At 41.2% G+C, this 18,790-nt stretch overlaps 1 long non-coding RNA gene across 1 annotated transcript in view; it reads right to left on the bottom strand.

Annotated features, from left to right (window-relative positions):
* Positions 1-18,486, bottom strand: part of LOC138752316 (uncharacterized) — a 51,930-nt gene extending 33,444 nt beyond the window's left edge. Inside the window, exon 1 of the long non-coding RNA XR_011350516.1 lies at positions 18,230-18,486. This is a non-coding gene — a long non-coding RNA (uncharacterized lncRNA). The remainder of the gene's footprint in view (positions 1-18,229) is intronic.
* Between the last annotated feature and the right edge of the window lie 304 nt (positions 18,487-18,790).

Below are 18,790 nucleotides of genomic sequence, written 5' to 3'. Positions count from 1 at the left end.
AGGGGTTCATCCTTCATGAGCGATGAGCTGCACCAATTCCTGCTGTGAAAGATCATTGGCTCTAGCCATAGCACCAGCTATAACCCCAGAGGGAATGGCCAGGTGGAGTGGGATAATGGCACAGTCTGGAAAACAATTCTACTGGCCTTAAAGTCCAAGGGCTTCCCATTCCCTCACTGGCAAGAAGTCCTCTCAGAGGCCCTCCATGCTATCTGGTCCCTCCTGTATACGGCCACCAATGAGACACCTCAGGAGAGACTCTTTACATTCCCCAGGAGATCGGCATCAGGAACGACTCTACCCACCTAGTTGACATCCCCTGGGCCAGTACTTCTGTGGAAACACGCAAAGACCATGTCTGACCCTCTAGTTGAGAGGGTCCGGCTGCTCCACGCCAACCCACAGTACGCCGATGTGGCATTCTCAAATGGATGCAAGAACACAGTATCCATTGGGGACCTGGCACATGCAGGAGGATCTGAACCCCTCTCCCTTCAGCCAACAGTCAGGTACCACCCCCCCCCCCCCTCCCAGTGCTCCAGGGCCTCAGATCCCTACTCCTCGGCCAACCCGCCTACCAGCACACATGCGCCCACCCCCCTGGCTCAGCCAAACATCCCGGCCGGGCCAATCGAGAAGGAGCAGCTGCAACCAATGGAGGCCACCGCACCACCAGAGGTATATTGGTCATAACGCCAAGGAGGCCGCCGGACAGACTGAACTTATGAGGGCGCCTGACTGCACCATATCCCCTTTATAAAAAGAGGGGGTGAATGTGGTGAAACCACTTGTGTACGTAAATACTTTGACTTTATATGTTTGACCCTGCTCTCACTGGCCGGCTCGTGACTCCTCCCCTTTATTTCCTATAAAGGCTGTCATGCCACAACCCTTCCCCCAGTTCGAGCCCGGGTCAGCGTGAGCCAGCAACTCAAGAGATGCTGTCCATCTCTAGCTAATGAAAGCCTTCAGTTCCTGTACTTCAGTCTTTGGGTTAATTGATTGTGCATCAACTGTGGAGCAAGCATGTGTCCTAATATATCCTACAGAGGAGCTTTTAATAAAATAGCAGAAAGCACATTTTAAATCTAGAATGAATCCTGGTCTGCCATTGAAGCAATCTTTTAGACATCAATATTATGACTGTAACATGGGCACACATAATTTACTGGCCCTGCAGTGAAGATTCAGCAGAGAATCTGAAGCTTCATTTTGTATTTTTGTCATTTTTATTTATCTGTTTTTTCAACATTGTTGGATGTCATTAACTGAATCAATCAAAATGCACATTCAAGCCCAAAACAAAGTCATAAATTACTTAAATGTGGACCCAGGAGGTAAGCACAGATCTTTAATACATATATTTTTTAAAGCATTGCAAATCATTTTAATATTCAACAGCAATTTTGTAAAAGGTTACATCAAACCATATTCTGTAAAAATTCAGATTATAAAAAAAATGTAAATTACTTGCTCAACAGTGGGTTTACAAATTGGATTGTAACAGGAGTTTAACCTGCCAATTTGGCATGTTGTCTACCCACATATAGGCCAATTGGTGGGTAGAATTTAAAAAGTGCACAGGTAAGCAAACCACCTTGGAGGTGAATTGTCTACCTATACACATGCACTGTGTATCTGCGGCTCGTCAATTTGAAAGCGATCGATGGCTGCCTGAGTAGAAAATGACATCAGTGCTTCCGTGTAATGGCCACCATCCTTGCCCATAATCCCCCACACCGCCAGAGCGGTTCCAGCAGCATGGGGGATTATGGGTAAGAAGGACAACCATTGATCCTGCCCTGTATCCGTTCCCTGACGGCCCACTCTGGTCTCTGCTGGCCTGATAATGTTCTCCCCCAGCCCAGTGTTGTGACTCTGCGCTCGCCCAAGCCCCAACAGCACCTCCGCCTCCCCGATTCAGTGCCCGACCTAGCCAATTTTTAATACATATTGATCTAAGAATGAGCATCTAGCATAACTTCATAGAGCTGAAGTACTACTCAAATCTCACCCATCTAAAATAAACAAAAGTTTTGATGCACCATCAATGACTCCAAAAGACAAGTTGAACAAACTGATAGGCTTTTATTTGCGCAAAGGCAAATCCATGCTGCACAACTGTCCTGCACTGGGGAGGGGGCTGTGGAACAGTTGCCTTTATTCAGGAGCCTGTGGGAGGGGTCACAGGTAAAGTCAGCCAATGGGTGTGCCCAAACAGGTAAATATTTGCATACAGTGGTTTACCACAGGTTTATCAAACTGCTTAGTATTTTTAGCAGTTAAAAGTGCATTGCAGTGTTAATTCCCCATTTTACAAATATGAGTAGGATCTCTTAAGATCTGTTGTGATAAAAATAATATAAAAGAAATAAGCTAAAAAAAGTGTCCTCTCTAATGCAGAATTTAATAAACATTTTGTATGTATAAGACTATGTTTTAGAATAGTGAGCTCAGGATCACCTGTCAGGCTATTCATAAATATGGAAACCAATGGAAATAAAACAGAACAGTCTCAGAGATGTCAGAAATGCATGATGGTTAAATTTTAAGTCCAAGTTACATTTATTATCAGATGTACTGAGGTACCGAGAAAAGGTTTCATTTTGAGTGGAATCCATCATGCCAATCCATGCTTAAGTACAGTTGAATTAAACACAGTACAAACAGTACTGTTACAGTGAGAAATCAATTCATTTGGAATAAAGGCAACATTATTTTACAGATGTGATGTTCATCCAATTAGTTCATCTAATAGAAGGAAAGAAACTGTCCTTAAACCTGCTGCCTGATTTCACACTCTTCTGATGGGTGGAGGCAGAGACAGTGCGGTTGGGGTGGGATGAATCCTTTCGCACGTTGGCTGCTTTTCCCAGGCTTTGGGAGGTCAGAGCTGCAGACACAGTTCTCTGTAGTTACTAGCAGTCTTGAACAGAGCAGCACCTGTACCCCACAGTAGTGCATTCTGATAGAATAGTCTTAATTGTGCACCTGCAAATGTTGTTGAGGGATGCCAGGGACATGCCAAATTTCATCCAGCGACTGAAGATATAGAGGTGTTCTTAGCTGAAGCACTGACATGGTTGGTCCAAAACACGGCGTTCAAGATATTTACTTTGGGGAACTTGATCTCCCTACAATCTCGACCTCCAGTGCTGGGAGAGTGAGCTCTACTCCTCTTTCTTAAGTCTTGATTAGCTCCTTAGTCGTAGTCTTGATGAAATGCAAATTGATAATTTTCAATAGCAAAATAAAGTGCAGCCTAGGCAGCAACTTCAAATGTTGTTTGGTTCCAAGGGTTCATGTCTTTCACGTGAACAAGGTGGTTCAGCAAGAAATACTTGTATGAGAGTTGAAATCCTACTAATTAAGTCTTTGGAATTTTATTACTGATAGATGTTGAAAATGGAGAAGATTGGCAGCCAGACCTGAAGGCCTTTGAATTAATTTTCCTGCTGAAAACATTTGAGGGTCTAAGATCCATGGTTGGACTTTACTTGGAATTGAATGAAGCAGCATAATTGCATGTTAAGTAAATCCCATTCTGCAACTGCAGTTGCAACATAGTTGTTGTGAGGCTCTGGAATGACTAGTTAAAGGGGGGGTGGGGGGGCGGGGAAATAGGCAAAAAAGGAAAAGGATGAAAAACAAAGTATTGTTCCTCCAATCTGTGGGTCGTTAGGGTGGGGTAGTCATTTTTTGTCTGGGCACACTCCAACCTCAGGGCAGGAACATTAAGTTCACTGCATTCCACTAATCATCTTGCCTCTCCCCCCCCACCCCCCAACCCTTTAACTAGTCATTCCAGTTTCTACTTCCTTTCTCTTTCCATTTAGCCTAGACTCCTCCCCCCAGCTTCCTGCGGTCCTCCCCCTCTCCCCTCCACCAATCATCTCCCACCCTCATCAGCCCCCTACCCCTTCCCCCTTTTGTTCAGACATCTCTCATGTTCTCCCACACTTTTGATGAAGGGCTCAAGCCCGAAACATATCTTTACCTTTGCTACTTCAAGGTACTGTTTGACCTGCTGAGTTTCTCCAGCATTTGTGTGTTTTTTTTTCACTTAACCATGGTGTCAACAGAATCCTGTGTTTTACCTATGGTCAGTAATGATGATTTGTGGTCAAGCATGATATGCCAAAAGAAGTTCTTGGCATCTAGGACTGAGAATACAATTATACCAGCCATTTGTACAGCAACCTCTTCCACGGTACACATCGGATGGTGTGGTCTCTTCAGGGCTGTGTCGAGGTCCCGCGGGTTAATGCATATCCAGAAGATGTCTTGCCCATTATTCTTGTTGGTGGCTACCATGGAGAACAGCCATTTGTTTGGCTCTGAAACTGGAGTAATTACACCCAACTCCTGCATTCTGTTGACTTGTCCTTCATGGCCACAGGTATGCGATGCTCCAGATGAACCACAGGTCTTACTTCTGGGTCGAGGCTCATGGAATATGCTACTGGCAGCCTCCCAAGCTCATCTGAGAAGAAATCACTGTATTCCAAGAACAATTTCTGCGACAAATCATCTTCGGAGGGGCATACTTGGTGAACGTCTCTACTAAACGAGACAAGTCCCATGTCCATACGTGCTTTTAGGCCAAGCAGAGGCAGAACATCCTCATGGACAATGAAGAACATCTGTAAATCTAACTGTCCTTGTAGGTAGCACCACAGCTTCACCATGCCAATGGTTTTGATCTTGCTGCTCAAATTAGAACCTTGTCCTTTAATTGCTCTATTTAGATCATTTCAAGATGATGATGTTTTACTGACTCCAACTCAAAACCAAATTTTATCTTTTACTTCATTGATAGTGTGACAGATTATATTATATTTTATATTGCACATAGATATGTTTTAAAGAAGATAAATTGTGGCAGGTGTTAGGTCTGCATTGTTCATGAATGAGTGAGACAAACACCAGACTGAGTCGAAATCAGGGTTCTTTGTTCTTTATTACCGGATTGTAACACTTGCGACTAACAAAGTTAGTCGGAGAATGCATTCTGCCGTTATCAGCAAAATGGTGATTTTTTATACCCTTGGATACATGCTTAGAACATCATCATATCATTACTTGTCCAATGACTAAAACTGTTGCTATCCTTTCCCTGCTAGCTTCCTGCCTCTCAATCCATCAATGTCTCTCTTATCTTGTAAGTACAAGGATGCATTCTGTTACTCCTTAGTACTGGGTGACTCCTTCTCCGGTCCCATCTCATGATGTTTTACCTTACACAGGTTTATTTTTAGTGTAAGGTCACATACAAACACTTCAAAACAGATCCCATTTAAAATGCTAGAACTCTGTTCAAGTCAGACAGTCCAGGTTCCAGGTGCCTTTGCAAAAACTTTGAAGAATGCCTATAAGGACTTCACAAGTAGGTGTTAATTGGACATGCTGTGGAGTAATGGATTATTGTTTTAGAAAGCAATAGATGAAGGAACTCAGAAGATAAGATCTGGAGCCACAGTTGGCTGTTCTAAGAAGGTCATGTGGTTTTCTGTGTGTGTGTGTGTGTGTGTGTGTGTGTGTGTGTGTGTGTGTGTGTGTGTGTGTGCATGTGTGTGTGTGTGTGTGTGTGTGTGTGTGTGTGTGTGTGTGTGTGAGAGAGAGAGAGAGAGAGAGAGGGTGTTAGTAAGCTTGTGGAAAAACCCCATTTTGAAGACAGGTTGTGAGTTCTTAATTCAGCCTAGTCAAAGCCCTTGTGGTCCATACAAAAGGAGAGGACTGACTGCATAATGTTTCACTTGAAATAAAGGAAACAAAAAGGAATTATGTGGTGACCTGAAATCGGTTATCATCTGGAAAACCCTAATTGGTCAAGTTTATTTGGTAAGACACAAGTTTATTTGGCAAGACACTGAAGTGGCAGATCGGAAGGAATCAGTTGTGGGTATTCAATGAGCAACAAATCTCTCTCTGAAAACTGACAAGAACCTTCCTGAGCAGAAACCATTTACCTCTCAAGCACCAAAGCCTGATGAAATACATAAATGTTAATTTCTGTGCACAGTATAAGAATTGCCTGCAACCAGCGAACTTGGAGGAGTGAGAAGAGAGATTGGACTGTGAATCAAAGAACATTTTTAAACGTACACACACATTACATACATGTGCACTTAGAATTGAAGGGGGTTAAGTTAGGTTAAGTTAATAGTAATAAGTTAAAGTTTGATCCTGCTTTCATGTTTAAAGAAAAATAAAAGCAACTTTTGTTTAAGTAACTATTTGTCTTGGTGAATTTCTATTGCTGTTGGGTTTTGGGGTCTTCTGGGCCCATAAAAAAAGCTAGACATGCAATTTTGATTAAATGGAAAGACAATGCTTCACCTACACATGCACAATGGTCAATGATATTATGTTTTGTTTAAGTTTAGAAAAAAATTAGATATACCATTAAAGAGTCGAATATTAACTTTGAAAAGATGTGGAGTCCATTTATTATCATAACCTAAAGAATTAAGATTTGTTCTGAAGCTTTAGTGCTGTGCTGTCCATCTCCAGGTTTTTGATATGTAGAGCCCCATGTACGAAGACATGGACGAGCCCACAAAATGGCTGACAAATGTGGTGACCGTGTGGACCTGGGGGTGACACTGGCTGTCGTCCCAAGTGACCTTTGCACGCGGGAAGTTGGGGAACTCTGGCAGGAATAACAGCTAATTGCAGGCTGGTGCTCCAATGACACTGGGTCCTGACGTCAGTGCCTGGGGCCCATATAATCACGATGGCCAGAGCAATAAACCAGTCTTGTTTTCCAAGGCTTTGGTGTGTGTTATTCTTCTCCACATTCTCATTGCGCAAATGCTATATTGGTGACCCCAACAGGTTCAACTGGCAGTTGGACCCGAAGATGACAGATCAAGCGGAGCCAGTGACCATCTACATGGTTTTTCTCAGGCTCCCAACGTTTTGGATTTCAAAGCTGCAAGTATGGTTCAAGCAGGCCAAGGCTCAGTTCCAGTTTTGGCACATCACCGCCGACAGCACCTACTACATTGTGAGCGCCCTCGATCAGGACACAACGGCAAGGATCATAGATTTCTTATGGCAGTCTCCAGAGAAAAGTAAATACTGTTAACCCTCACATTTGGGCTCTCCTGGTGTGAGCTCGCCACCTGATTGCTGCATATGGATGGATTAGGGGACAGGGTCTCGTCTGCCCTATTGAGTGAGATGCTCACTCTAACCAAGGGCCATAGGTCTTGCCTGCTCTTTGATCAGATCTTTCTGGAGCTGCTGCCCGAGGATATCCAATTCTTGCTTACAGACGAAGACTTCAGCAACCCTCGAAGGGTCATGGCTCAGGCAGACATGCTCTGTAGAGTGAAGGACAGCAATGCCATTGTGGACCACATCAGCAAGCCCCATGAAGCACTGCCTGCAAGAAAAAGCCCAACGGAGAGGCAAGTTAATGCCCCAGGACAGTTATGCTATTGTTATGTCTCTGGAGTTACTTGGGAGGCTTCATAAATAACTTAGAGATACAAGATTCAAATAACTGATGCCTTCCACCATCTCAGAAAACTGTTCACACACATGAATATACTACACCCCACAGTGATGCTCCACAGTTACTACAGTGAGAAGGGTGTATTCTTACGCGGTTACAAAATAGTTCACATTATCCTGACTATATAACATCCCTCCTTCTCAAGATAAAGAAAAAATTATCACTTTCTTTCTAGTCCACCTTAAGTAACTGAACTTATACACAATAGAACTGCCGGATGTGCAGGAGCATCCTCCGATGCTACACTGCGCACCCCCGGGCCACCCAGCAATGTCGTGGGCTCATGTGCAAGGCTTCACGTGCATGCGGGTCAGCTACGACTGAACTCACCAAAGTGCCAGCGCCATCTTGCGACTGCAGGATCGGCGCTGAGATCAAGCTTGAACGGGCAGGAGTTCTCGAGGTTTGGAGACTCTCAACAATGACTCTGTGGATTTAGCTGTACAGGTAGGCCTCAGATTGTCTATACTTTTATATGGTAATTTCTTCTGAAGAGTTTTAGATTTCTTCACATTGGTAGCCATGATGAATCACTGTTATTCAAAACACTGTAAATATTATTTTTAACCACTTTTCTACTTTTTAAAATCGGGTATTTAATAATCCAGCTGAAGAAAGGTGGAACACACGTCTTTCTTCTATGCCATCTTGCCACACCCCCCTATCTCTCCCATTCTTTCTGGGGCCCCAGTTCCCTGTCACTCTCCAGGTGAAAATATTTTTCCTCATTTCCCTTTTCTATATCCTATCAACTAACTTTAATCACAGTACACAAAAGTGCTGGAGAAACTCAACAGGTCATGCATCAGCCTTAGAAACCAAAAGGCAGTCAACATTTTGGGCCTGAGCCCTTCTTCAGGTGTGCTAAAAACCAGGCAGCCAGTTGAATAAGAAGGCGGGTGGATGGTAGGGGAGGGTGATGGAATGATGGGAAAGGGGAGGAGCACAGGCTAACAGGTAGAGACAAATGTGAAGGGGAAGAAAAATAGTAACTGAGAGGTGATAGGGAAAGGAGAAGAGGGCTGAAAAGATAGGTCTCTGATAGAAGGGAAGGGAAGGGGCCGGGAAACTCGAGGAAAGGAGCCAGAGGGATGAGGGAAAGGAGTCTGGTGGAATTGGTTAACATAAATTCATAGAAGTCAATGTTGATGGCATCTGATTGAAAAGTACTAAAACTGATACAGGTTTTCCTATAATTTATGAGTGACCTCAGGCTTGCAGCGCACGAGGCCATGCACAATGTGTGGAATTGAAGTGGTTGGCCACTGGGAGGTTGTTGCTGTTGCAGTGGACAGAACAAAAGTATTCAATGATATAATCCCCCAGTCTGTATCTAGTCTTCCCTATGTGGATGAGGCTGTATTGGGAGACCCTTACCGATTCACAAATGAGATCTTGCATCTCCTGGAAGGAATGTTTGGGGCCCCAAATGATGGTGTAAGGGGGGCTGTAGGTGCATATGTAGCACCTCTTGTGGTCACAGAGTTAACTACCAATGGGGAAATTGGTGGGAAGGGATGAATGGACGAAGGAAAGAAAGAGCAAACCTTAATTTCATTTCAAATAATTTCTTGGTTTTTGGCGCTATGCCAAAATAAATAGGTCTTGTCCCCTCAATCTTATCAAACCTCAGAAAGCACCCTTACATTTTCCAATCAGTCCTAATAACTACTATTTCCCATCCTTGTATATCTCCTTGACATCCTCTCGAGGCTACAAACCAATTACTAGAAAGTATGATTAGCTTGCATAGCTTTTAGAATAGGAATCTGAATCTGTACCATACTTTTTCAAAATTTAACTTTTGCAGATACAGCGCAGTAACAGGCCTTTCCAGCCCACAAGGCCATGTACCCAATTACACTCATTTAACCAATTAGCCTAGTAGTTGATATTTCTTTGGATATATGTAGGAGGAAGCTGGAGACCCAGTAAAAACCCACACAGTCACAATAAGAGTAAAACACGAAAGTCTGCAGACACCCAGATTGAAATGAAAACACAATGCTGGAAAAACTCAGCAGGTCAGTTAGTGTACTTTATGGAGCAAAGATAAAGATACATCATTAACGTTTCGGACTTGAGCCCTTCATCAAGGCTATTACAAAATGTTGGTGGGGGTGGAGTGGCAAGGGAGGAGCACAGTCCCATAGGGCAGTAGGTAATTGGTGGATAAGGGAGGGAGGGAACACCAGCAAACATGGTAAAGGGTAAGAAACAGGATAACAACAACTGTTGAATACTGGTAAAGGGTAAGAAACAGGATAACAACAACAGTCGAATACTGGTAAAGGGTAACAAACAGGATTAGAACAACTGTTGAATACTGGTAAAGGGTAACAAACAGGATAACAACAACAGTCGAATACTGGTAAAGGGTAACAAACAGGATTAGAACAACTGTTGAATACTGGTAAAGGGTAACAAACAGGATAACAACAACAGTCAAATACTGGTAAAGGGTAACAAACAGGATAACAACAATAGTCGAATACTGGTAAAAGGTAACAAACAGGATAACAACAACTGTTGAATACTGGTAAAGGGTAAGAAACAGGATAACAACAACAGTCGAATGCTGGTAAAGGGTAACAAACAGGATAACAACAGTCGAATACTGGTAAAGGGTAACAAACAGGATAATAACAACTGTTGAATAGTACAGATGCTGGAAATGTGAAGTAAAAATGATGAAAGATTGGAAAAGCAGGTCACAATGCATTTCAAGTTGATGACCTTGAATTAAAAATGAATGAAGAGTTTATTGTCACATACTGAAGTACAATGTACGATGAAAGTTTTACTTGTTGCAGTTTGCAGGAACATAAAACACTCTGACAACAATTTATGTATAATTAACACATGAAATACCACAAAAAATGGGATGGAAAGTATGACCATAAAACAATAAAATGAGTGATGGTCCTGGTCAAAAACAGGCAGTAGTAGGACAGATAAAATGAAGGTTATAGATATTGATGAATGGCTCTAGCCCAAAACGTCAGTTATGTATTTTTATCTTTACAATATAAAGGGGACTGGTTAACCTGCTGAATTTCTCCAGCCTTGTGCTTTTACTTCAATCACAGTGTCTGGAGATTTTCATGTTTTACATCATGGTGCTTTTGTACAGAATCCAGCTGATTTCTACACAGGAAATTCACTACAAAGCCATTAGAAAAACTGCAGTGTTACATTTCTAATCCAACTGAATGCTTCAATAACAATTTTAGGGCTGAGTTAGCACAGTATGAGAATTAATGTGCTTTTTCTCTTCATTGGATGAGAAACAGTTAATACTGCATCTGGATAAAATAATCCATTCCACTAAATATAGCATTGCCATCAGCAGGAGAAATTTTAAAATAAATCAACCAGTCTGGATTTTAGGCAACATAATTTTATGAGGAAATTGAGTTGTTAATTAATAGAATGCTTTAGTAACATTCAAGAAGCATAGAGATATAAATTTATCTTTGGTCACTTCCACCAGCCATGGATGTCTTCTCATCCATAATATGATTCCAATGCATACTTGGTATGAATATGCATTGGAAAGATGAATTTCTCATTTTCCCTAGTTCAATGAAAACTATTTTGGTTTCCCAACAATCAAGTAATCATAGCTTGTTGCCCAATGCATGGACTGGAAATAAACAATGGAAATAAATTCAAATGCATGCTTCCTGTGGGTGAAAATGCAAGAGCTGTGTGACAGAATATAGATTCATTTTTGGGTGATAAATTGGGGCAGGGTTTGTTAGTGTAGGCCATATACAAACACTTTAAAACAGATCTTATTTAAAATATTGGAGGTCTGCTAATGCAAGACATGTCAGGGCCTCAGAGCCTTTGCAAAAGCTTTGGAGAGTGCCCAAGAGACTTCACTAATGGATTATTGTTTACAAAAAGGCAACAGATGAAAGAGCTTGTTGGAGCCACAGACAGTCTGGAAGAGAACTTGACTAAGAGAGTCATGTGGTTTTGCAAGCAGAGAGAGTCAAACAGGCTTTTTCTCTGAGAGAGAGAGAGATCAGTTCGACAGTTTTACAGTCAGCAGCAGCAATTGGAACTGGAACAGGACAAGCTGGCTAGCTTGTGGAAAACCTGATTTGGAAGATGGGTTATGAGTGCTTAGTTCAAAACCCATCTGTTTCCTCTCCTTCAGCTCCCTACCCCCTTTCCTTCCTTCTCTATCAAGGAGGTTCCCTTCTTAGCTCTCTGCCTTCTTCCACTATCACTTCTCAGCCTCTTTCTCTTTTATCCTCCTATCTGTATCCACCTATTAACTTTTACCTGTTAGCTCATAATCTTTCTCCCTCCTTTCCTCTCCTCCTCTTTCCTCCCCCACCTTCTTTATTCAGATCCCAGACAGAGGGCTCAGGACCAAAGGAGTTGTTACATCCCTATGGATGCTGCACCACCTGCTAAGTTTCTTTATTTTTGTGCACTGCACTCGACCACAGAATCTTCAGATTTTCTTGTTTATTTCCAATTTTGGAATTTTTGTTGCTCCAAGATAGAGAGTTTGGAGAAATCTTCTGTCAACCCATTTTTTTCATTGTGAAAATAATGCCATTACCACTGAGACATAGATGAAGTATGTAATCAAAAGCTAATGAAAAGCATAAATAAAAATTATGATTAATTGTTTTACACCAGACAAATACTAGCAGAAACCAACTGTATAATATGAAACAACTAAATTAAATACTACTAATGTTTCTGATGCAAATGCAAGCAAACATTGATATGTCTCTTCCCAAATTAATTTTTTTATTACTGCTGTATAACAAACACATCCAAATTGAGTTCAAATTGCATATAACATAATCATTAGAATGAATTTAAATCCGGTTATAAAAATAAAGGGGGCACTGCCAGAGCTATTGTAACAGCTAAGTGAAGTTGCATCCCTCCCTGGTGGGGGTCAAGCGCGCCGTCCAACTGCTGTCAACTCTGTGCATGATTTAATGGAGCCAATGGTGGTTCATTTTAAAATCCCATGGCTACAGGGTCTGGGCCCAAGAGGCAGCACCTATGATCAGCAGCTACCAGGAAGGCTTGCAAACTCCAGTGAAGTAGAGGACTGGTGCAGGGTACCATAAACTGGGGAGACCACCTCTGTTTGAAAAGGAGAAGCAGAGGAAATGACCCATGGGCCAGTGACAAACCAGAGGATCAGTGAGGGGCTGTGAGGCTGAAGAACACACAGGCGGGCTGTAGGCTACTCAAGGTGAGGAACACATGCAGGCTGCAGGCAACTACGGTCAGAGAACTCACATCAGGCTGTGGACTGCTCAAGACTGGCTCGAGACTGGCTGAAAAGGTACCAGGTCACAGAATCAAGATGCGAGAGGGGTTGAGGGTGCTGAACGTGTCAAAGATGTGCACCTGGAGCTCGGGTTGTTGATGGTTTGGACTGAAAGCTGCGTGGCTGTGGGAGTGTTGAAGGCAATGCCATTGACATTCAGTGACTCTGGGGGAACACTCTTTTTTGCTTCTCTTTCTCTGGCTATAAGGGTGCTGGACAATTTCTGCTGATAGTGAATCTTTGTCTATCTTATGGTAGACGAAAGGAAATTTTGTGTAATATATTTTCTGTTTTATTACATGACAATGCATTAATCTTGAATGTTCTACAACTATATAGTATGAAACCAAAATATTTTTGTACATTGATTTCCGGTGGAGGTTATGGCTGTAATTGCACTGACAGCAGAAATGAATATATTGGCTGCAGCGATGAAATGATCATCAGATTGTTATATTCACATCACGCTCTAATCCTTGCAAAACAAGAGTATACATGTTTTCCATACCAGCTTCAGGGGATGTATTAAAAATTAATAAAATAACAATGCTAGGGCCAGGAAGGGTGGAGATGACTGGGTTTAGCATAGTTTCAGATGTTATCAATGATCCTTTGTGATTACCACTGCTGCACATGTTTGAGTTTGAGTTTATGCACATAATTTATATTCATCACTCACTTATTCTGGTAAAGTTGCTCAATAAGGAGAAGTTTCCATAGCTTTGGTTGCCTCTATTCTTTATAAAAAATTTTCTGTTTAAATGGACATTTTTTTTTGCTGTGTGATGAAACATTTGCTCTGATTCATATACCCCATCTCCAATGAATTAATTTACCCAGTGTTGTCAGAAAGTAGTCTTTATTAATTCGGGACAATTTTGTTCCAAAAAGTAATGCTTGCTGGTAATATTCCAACTGTTTATTTTCCTTTCAAAAGTGAAATACATCTTGTTACTTTTTAAAAAAATGTTAGCGTGGTTTATCTGAATGTTTGCTCTGTGACGCTGCCGCAAAACAACTTGTTCATAACAATAAATCTGATTCTGAATAATCCTGCACAACCAAGAATTTGTGATCTCACATTTTAAAATATCACTCTAATTGATTGTCCCCTTTCATTATTTTTAAGATGAATCAGTCAAAGATACCTTTTTTTGAGGTAAAAGCAAGTTATTTCTTAATGCTTATTCTTCAGTCACCTGCACCAACTTTATTCACTATGTTAATAAAAATGAATGGGTTGGCCTCTCATCAAGATCATTAGAAAATACAGCTTTTGGGAAACTGTTAGGTCTGCTTTGTTCATGAATGAGTGAGACAAACACCAGACTGAGTCGAAATCAGGGTTCTTTGTTCTTTATTACTGGATTGTAACACTTGCGACTAACAATGTTAGTCGGAGAATGCATTCTGCCGTTATCAGCAAAATGATGATTTTTTATACCCTTGGATACGTGCTTAGAACATCATCATATCATTACTTGTCCAATGACTAAAACTGTTGCTATCCTTTCCCTGCTAGCTTCCTGCCTCTCAATCCATCAATGTCTCTCTTATCTTGTAAGTACAAGGATGCATTCACATCTTGTTACAGCCCTGTACAGGGTAACTCCTTACACATTCCCATCTCATGATGTTTTACCTTACAAAACAGTGCAATATATGATCCTATAGTAGACTGGTGGATAATTCAAATCACTCCTAATGTTGCCTGCTTGTAAAATATTGCAGACATTGTCAGTTTTTTTTATATTGGTCAAGTCCCCCTTCATTGATATGAGAGGAATACTGTAGATGCACTTAAAACAATCAGATATAAATATTTGATTGAATGTAATATTCTACATTTGGATAGGCTGCAAATTTGTGAGATTGAGCATCTCTAACAAAAAAAAAGAAACATTACATCATACTAATGTCATTAATTAGAAGATGAGCCAAATTGATGTATTTTTGGCAAAGGAACACTCTTACTTGTGTGCAGCTTGAATGATTGCTCCATATTGCATCAAATACAATATAAAGAGCCTTCTTTCCTAGATAAATTCTTTAAATTTTAGTTGTCTTTCATAATCCAAAATGCCTTGCGAAGATGTTGATGATGCCATTTCCTGCATCACAAAATTTCACTTTCACTCATCCAGTTTTAAAAGAACAAAATTAAGTTTTCAGTTCACGATGGTGGGATTTGAATTACCTCCCAGTGATTTTTAGATCAATCTTTATGATCACACCTAATGACCCATTATGTGTCTTACCAGACTATTCTATTCATTCATTTTATTGAAAAAATAACTCCCATATTTCTCATGAATTCAGAAGCATTACAACTTAAGCAAAATTACAATTACAATAATGAAGTGACTCAAGGGGACCAATTGAAACACTACAGACAAAACATTGACCTTGTTCCAAGGACGATACATTTTTAATTTACATTTATTATGTTTCCCATCCCATTTTGACTTTTAAACCAGAGAGATTTATTCAAGGCTATTCCTCCAAAATAAAAGCTCCTAACCTCCCAAGACTATGCTGTCATTCATACTAAAAATGGTTGATTGATTCAAAGTCTTAACATTTACTGGATACACCAATTCTTTTGGAATACGAACTCCTACCTTTATTTATTTCAGGCAATGTTTCTCCAAGCCAGTCTTTCCCTGCAAAGCCAACAGCTAACTAAGGTTTTCAGATATGACTTCTGTGATTCCTTCCTTCAGTGAAGATGTGAGAGGGCAGTGGTGTTGCTCATTTCATTTCTCACTGAGCAGAACACACCAGAGTGCATCATTCCCCACCAACACAACTTGACTTTTTTGTTTCATTGATAGAATGCATAAAGGACTCAAAATCATTGAACCTCCATTTTAAGAACAGAATAATGTTTTATTTCATGAAAATGAATCTATTCTGCAAATTCCATTATATGCATATGAAACCATCATGACATTTTCTTCCTACAATAATCTTCCATTATAGCTCTGAGAACCCAAAGCTTTGCATTAAGATTCCTGATTATGTTTTAAAATATTAGACATGCATACAGACAGGTAACAGGCCCTTTTGGCCCACAAGCCCATGCTACCCAATTACACACACTTTCCTAAACCCTTGGTACATTTTCAATGGTGGGAGGAAACGAGAGAACACAGAGGAAACCCACAAAATCACAGGGAGAACGCATAAACTCCTTACAGACAGTGCCAGATTCAAGCACTGTCATTTTTGCTGTCACTAACTGTGCCACCCAATTTTTTCACTTATAACTCCAGTGAGATTTCTTTAGACAGTGAAGAAAAAAAATGTGGCAGGCACCAGGCTGATATCGCCTCAAACCGTGCATCTTGGCGCCTCACAGTTCGGCGGGCAGCATCCTCCTTTGAAGAAGACCGCAGAGCCCACCTCACTGACAAAAGACAAAGGAGGAAAAACCCAACACCCAACCCCAACCCACAAATTTTCCCCTGCAACCGCTGCAACCGTGTCTGCCTGTCCCGCATCGGACTTGTCAGCCACAAACGAGCTTGCAGCTGACGTGGACATTTACCCCCTCCATAAATCTTCGTTTGCGAAGCCAAGCCAAAGAAGAAGGAGAAAGAAAAGAAAGAAGAAAAAAAAGAGTGGAGTCCAAGCAATTGTGTTTGATTAATTTTTTTTGATGCGTGTGATTTTATGCTTGACATCCACAGGCAGCTGCAATGATCCACTCTATAGATGAAATATTAGCAGGCCAACCATGTGATAAATGTATGTAACTAGAAACTATATGATAACAGATTATTAAAACTTCATTGTTCAACTTAAGATCATTTTTCATGACACAAATTTCCTCATTTGTTCGATATTAATGATAGATGTTCAAAATGCAGCAGGTTAGCTTGCAAAGTAACTTTCATCTGGACTCAAGGAGCTGTTGCAACACTAACTAGGAATCTGTATGAACCTATCAAGATTGATATCACCAGTTATGCACCAAAGGCCAGTGATGTCTTTTTATTACTTTTATTACTGGGGCAGCATTTGTTATTTGCAAAAGAATACCGTTATCTTGTAAAGCATTAGCTGATATTCAAGGACTATCAATGGCCTCAGAGATACCCACGATCAAATTTGGGAGGAATGTTTCTATCATGCAGGGAGAAACTGGTTTGTACAATCTGTACAGGACATTAACTATTTTATTCAGAGAATGAGTGGAGGATGCAACCTTTGTCTAGTTCTCATGTACACAGGAGTCAGAAGTTGTGCATTTCAGTCTCACTTGAGAAGGTTGGATAGATTTCATAGTATTTTCCTCACCCAATGTTTGACTTCAGTCAGCTTTGATGCCTTAAAAATAACCATCAGTTCCTCTTTTCTCTTCCTCTGCAGCGCTGCAGGTGATGGTTGTGACAAAAATGCATCAAAACCTTGAAAAAAATAGCAAACCGCCCGTTCAGCACCTGAACCTGACTATATGTTCAGTGAGATATATTATTTGGAAGCTAAGTTGTAGCTTTAATATCATCAAAGATGTTAACAGTGGTTACTGACACTTCAAATTAGACAAAACTAAAATTTTAATATACTGTACAAAAAATGTATAGATGTAGTTCACAATGGGTTTATTTTGTGACATAATTATGATTTCTGTAACTGTTCGCTTGCCTCTCTGCAAAAATATATGTGCATATAGAAGTACATTTTAGAGCCTGACAGCAGTGGTGACCTGCTGTCTACTCACCATGATATATCATGTGAAATCAAGTCTGTGAAACGATACTCGATGTCTCCGATCGGTTAATTTCAATGGCAGTGAGATCAGGACAGTTAGAGAGTTTACACATCTTTGTCTAAAATCCCAGAGATGAGTGAGAAGTTTGAGTGCTTCCTAAATTTTCTGTGCTTACTAAAAAAAGCAAAGTTCAGCCACTGACTAGATGACAACATAGAACCATTTACACCAGATTGGTACCTTGAATGGATTTAAAGTGATCAGGCACATTCATGAGAATGATGCAAACAACATAGATTGATTCAGGACAAAGGGATCAGCCCACTGCATCTCATGAAAACGATGACAACAAAAATGACTGACCAGAAACCTCGAGATCCCACTTTTAAGCAGTAGTTTGAGAAGAGAAGGTTTTGGAAGCATCTTTCCATAGATGTTCCCAGACCAGCTGAATATTTCCAGCATTTTCTTTTTTTTCAAAATACAGGCAGTCCTCGGGTTACGAACATCCGACTTACGGACCACTCATACTATGAACGCCCTGTGAGCTCCGAATACAGGGTGGAGGTGTACCCGCAATATAGTGGTCAGCCTGTACAAGCAGCTCCTTCCCCTGCTCACTGTCTGTTTTAGATATTCATTGCAACCCTGTAGGTTGCAGTCTTCATTCACTCACCTGAAGAGCGAGTAGCAGCTCTCCCACATGCGCTGGCTTCATGATCCTCAATCAGTAATGAAGTCTCCTCAACTGGTTGGAAAGAGCGCCGATAAATGGAAATGAAACAACCCGTGGCATCCAATCATTTGGAAATCACCCCAGAAGGGCCCAACAGCTACATACAGGAGTCCTGTGCACCCTGGTGCACCCTTCAAGTCATCCCATGCTAGGTGTGGAGGATCCAAGCTTGTGTCAAAGGCTGTGGGTTCGTTCAGCTTCCAAGATTGTGAGTGCTGCTGTACAAATAATTCTGACACAAAGTCCACAGACTTTACAACAGGCTTTAAATAGCTTAAACTTGTATCTTTGCTGGCTCCACATGTCTAACTGTTCCCGAAGGGGCCGGCTCGAGTTTTTATATGGGACAGTGATTGACAGCTGGCAGGTGGGGCCAGTCTCCCAGGTTGCCTACCTGCAGGTACAGTGATTGCCCCCTGCAGTAGGCTGAAAGGAGTACAGTCAGTATAGTGATTGTTGTGAGGTTTTTCAGTTGGTTGTTTTTCCAGACTCTTTTGTGTA

This window comes from Narcine bancroftii, chromosome 2 (assembly GCF_036971445.1).
Source record: "Narcine bancroftii isolate sNarBan1 chromosome 2, sNarBan1.hap1, whole genome shotgun sequence".
NCBI lineage: Eukaryota > Metazoa > Chordata > Chondrichthyes > Torpediniformes > Narcinidae > Narcine > Narcine bancroftii.
Note: the sequence above shows the minus strand (reverse complement) of the source record. Positions and strands in the feature narration are given on the sequence as shown.